The sequence below is a fragment of the Calidris pugnax genome, unplaced genomic scaffold (assembly GCF_001431845.1).
Source record: "Calidris pugnax isolate Ruff unplaced genomic scaffold, ASM143184v1 scaffold220, whole genome shotgun sequence".
Taxonomy (NCBI): Eukaryota; Metazoa; Chordata; class Aves; order Charadriiformes; family Scolopacidae; genus Calidris; species Calidris pugnax.
The window spans coordinates 1069211-1073831 of NW_015090963.1; positions in this window are offsets into that span (position 1 = coordinate 1069211).

Consider the following 4621-nt stretch of genomic DNA (forward strand, 5'->3'; position numbering starts at 1 on the left):
TGCTGAGCACTTGGGAGACCTGCCCCTCTGGCTCCCCCCACCCCACAGCACCCCACAGGAGCCTTCGCCACCCCCAACCCCGTCCCCACGTCACCCCCAGACCTTTAACCACGTTGGATACAGGGAATCACCCCCGTTGACGTTTGTCTCATTCTCCAACAAAAGCAGAATCGCTCTGCTGTTGCCTTTAGAGCTGGAGCCCTGCAGACCTGTCCCCTGCTGTCCCCCGCTGTCCCCAGCTGTCCCCGTGCCTGCTCTGCTCTCCTCCCTATCCTGCCCCAAGCCCTGTTTTGTAAAGACACCTCCTCTCGCCCCTTGCCTGGACCCAAGCGCAGTATTTAATACCGTTACGTCCTAGTATTCCCACTGTTGACATGCTGTATTTGAATTTTTTATAGATGTATATATATAAAAAAAAAAAAAAAAATCAAAAAAAAAAAAAGTAATAGAGGGGATAAAACAAAGCTCACACAGAGACAACGCGCACACACACACACACACATGCACCAGGAGAGACGGTCTTCATTAAATGATCATTTCATGATGACTGGCAGCTCTGGGTGTTATTTCCCCTCCGGCCAGAGTGGGTGGGTTTGGCCGCCTGCTCCCGTGTGTGGTGCTGGTGGTGACAGGGAGGACGTGGGGATGGCAGTGAGGGGGACACAGACACCTTGGAGCCTGCCCCAGGGCTTGAGCCCATAGCATCATCTCCCCAGGGTTGGGGGTGGGACTCCCAAAAACAGGCCTGGGGACATCCTGAGAAGGTGCAAGGGGGATGCCCACCCCTGGAAACCCCTGCGGATGCAAAGGAGGTGGTTGTCACCACCCCGTGATGGGTAAGTGCCACATGTCCCAGGATGGAGACCTGCCTGCTGCCCGCTGCAGCCTGGAGGCTGGAGATGACACATTGTCCCAATTAATGCACTTTCCTTGTCTGATTAATAATTTCACGTTAGGAAAATGCCACTGGCCCAGATGCTCTGAATTAAACTTCCATCAGGGCCGGGCTCACCGGGACATTGCACAGGGGCAAGGAGCACAGCAAAGCACGCTGTGTCAGGGTCTGGTCTCTCCCCACGTGCCTTGCTTGTGAACACCATCTGGAGCAGAGACATCATTGAGCTGCAGTTCAGCCCAGGGGAAAAAAAACTTGATTTTTAAAGTAAACTGCCAACAACGTCTCTCCAGCTGGGAGACGGATGGATGGATGGATGGATGGATGGATGGATGGAAGGAAGGAAGGAAGGAAGGAAGGAAGGAAGGAAGGAAGGAAGGAAGGAAGGAAGGACTAGATGACCTTTGGAGATCCCTTCCGGCCTAGACAATTCTATGATTCTGTGAGTGGATGGATGGAAGGATGGATGGAAGGATGGGTGGATGGAGGTGAAGTAGCCACAGCCTGGGCTCTGCAAAGCCTGAAGGCATCACCAAGCTGGTCACTAGTTCCCACCAGTTCCCACCACTAGTTCCCACTTTCTACAACTTCTGCAATGCTGGAGCTTTATAAGAGGAGACCTTAGTCCCGTGCAGCCTCCAGCTCGGCCGTGCCGGCAGCAGTGCTGCCCCATGTGCTGGCTTGGTTCACTGGTTAATGTTCCATTACCAGACAACATGCCTCCGTCATTTATTAATGTTTCATTAGTGTTAAAAACATCTGGTAATTAATTATGCACTAATTATGGATTCACAGCGCTAAAAGCCAGGGTAATCTACCATAGCAGATGGCTGTTCGGGGCAGGGGGAAGGGACAGCTCTTAGCAGAGATGAAAACGTCAGGCCCAGCCTTTGCCTGAGGGAAGCATCCCAGACAGACAGATTGCCTTCATCTCCACCCAGGATCTCCATGCCTGGTCCGCAGCCCTGCCATCTCAGGTTATTAAGCAGAGGAAAACCGTCCTTCTCAAGCTGTTTTGGGGACCTGCTTTCGCTGCCCAGGGCAGCTGGATGAGAAGCCCAGGTGGCTTTCGCACACAGCCCCAGGCACCCTCTGACCCCTGGAGTTGTCACGGAGCCTGCTGCTGGGTCCAGGATGCTGTTCTTCAGCCCCTCTGTGGTGCCTGGCCAGATTAAGCAGCAGTCCATAAAGCAAGGGGTGTCGTAAAAGTCCACTCGTGAAGTGCCCCAGCAATATTACGTACAGATGTGCGGAGATGTTTCTAACTGGGGAAGGTCCCAGAGGAGCATCCCTGCCAAGCAGAAAATCCATCCACTTAGCAGTATAAATCCATACAGGAAGAAAGAGGGAATTACAGCACTCAGAGAGACCTGTGCATCACATAACCTGAAATCCAATACATCAGCCGGGCGCAACGGGTCCCTGCATCCTCCCCGCACACATGTGGCAGTAAATCCCACCTTAGGTGTTGCTTTCAGCCATTGCTGATGCGAGAGCAGCCTTGTGCTGAGCTCCCCGGGCTCTGCAAGAGGGATCAGAAGTGTGGCTGTAAAGCAGGAGCTGTTTCCTGGCCACGAGGCCTTGTAGGAAGCAGAAAGCCCCCTTGCTTGAGTGATGGGGCTGAGCAGCGGAGCAGGAGCAGGTCCAAATCACTGCACCTCCTGCATCCTTCCCGGAGGCAGGTGCCAGCAGAGGTCTCATCCTCCACAGCCCAATGGCCAGAGAAGATCCCTGCTCCTGTGCCAGCCTCCCAAGAGCCTGGAGCCCCCCAAGGTGACAGTAAGTAGCTTACTTATCACAAATTAGAGTGGCAGTGTGGAGTCGTCAGGCTTCAATGGGGCACCACGCTTTGGTGGAGCAGCAGGCATGGTGCTGTGAGCTTTGGCTCCAGCAGAGGGTTCGACTGTCCCAGGTGAGAGCAGGGAGGCAGAAGGGTGTGAAGGCAAGCTCGGCTGCCAAGAAGCCACACTGAGTGCTGCACAGCCAGACCCAAGCATGAGAGCATCCTGCCGAGCTGGATGGAAATGCCAGGGTGGGATCCATCAAGCCAGCTGCTGCTTATTTGCATAGGGGTAGCTCTGGTGCCCAAGGGACAAACATCCTCCTCCACTGCAACAACAGGGACAGGTGGGAAGGTGGAAGCAAGAGCAGCAGGAGCTGGTGGAAAGTCGGTCCTCAGGGTGAGTGCATGAACAGCAGCATCTGTGAGGGGTGAGGATCCAAATAGTCAGCTCGACTTGGAGGAGCCCTGACTTCCCTGGTCTTTGACCTGTAATGGTATGAGGTCCAGCAAAATATAAGTGCCCACCTCAAACCACAAGGTATTGTTTCAGAAAATGCCTACGTCTCCTCTACAAAGATGTAGCTCTGGATGCCCTTGGCAGGTTATAGCCTTCCTCCAGGACTTTCTTCCCTGGTGGCAGGAGAGATAGCTCAGACACCGGGGTCTCACTATGAGAAAAGGATCCTGCCTACGACCAGTGGTGCAGGAATAAGCCCAGTAGTTTTGAGTGATTCAGCCACCACCACACAGAGAAGCAGACAGAGCTGCTGGTGGGATCCCTGTGGGTAACAACAGCCCTGGGAATCCCCACAATGCTTTAGGGCTGAGGCTTGTAGCAGTAAGAGGTTACAGATGGTCATAGCAGTCTGAAAAGGGAAGCCTTGGACCATCTTATTCCTTGGTGGCTCCAGACCAGGACTTGATGCCTTTCCAGAAGATGCCATCTGTTGTTTGAAGAACCTCAAAGCATTGACTCTCCTCTTCCTCGTGTCTATCCTGAAAGGCTCAGCCTCTGCCCTGGTCCCCAGACACCTCTTCCTGCAGCCTCATGCCTTCTCTTCCCACCAGACCAGCTCTGACACCTCCTAACCCCCCCAGCTGCACTATGGCCAGATGGGCAGCACCCACCATTGCCTTCCCAGCTCCCCATCACCTCCCCAGTGCTGTGAACTTTCTGGCCACCTCCAGTCTACCCCAGTTCCCTGCTTGCCCTGGACCCAGTGACTCACAAGGATGGAGCATCTACTCACAGCATCCCAAACCTCCCTGGCACACAGTCACAGCAGCTGAGCGCCGCCCAACCAGATCAGCTGCAGCACGCAGACCAGACCACACCAGGGTCCCCTAATAAGCAATTGACTCTTTTTTTCCCTCCCTTTCAAGAAAAAGCCAAGCATTAATTTGGCTTCTGCCACTCTGTTTATCTAATAGCATCGCTGATTGATTGTCTTATTTATAACCCAGATCCGGTGTCTGGGCTGCTCGTGGAGATGGGGTGATTGATGGAAAGAAGACAGCCAGGAGGGGACTTAATGGAGCCATGTGGCTGAGCAGCAGAGTAGTGGCTTAGGCATGATATGAAAGTGTCTCCCAGAAGTCTGGGCTACTCTTCTTCTTTCCTGCATGGTTCCTGGGGAAACTCTAAGTGCTGGAAGAGAGCAGCATGCTTTGTGAGCCCTGGCAGGAGTGATCAGGGACTATTCTCAGATCTCTTCCAGCAGCTTGGAGGAGGACAGGCCATGGGGACATGGCCAACAGGGACTTGGACTGCTTCCCAAGAAGACATCATATAGTCTCTTGGCACGTTTCTCTGTTCCAGGATGGAAGGGGTGGTTTGAAGGTGTGGCCATCCCTGCCCAGCCACCAGCCTGCTGTTAGGGCATCTGTTCCACAGGCTGGACATCAGGCCCTCGAATAACCAGGTGATGCAGAGAGGAGCCTTT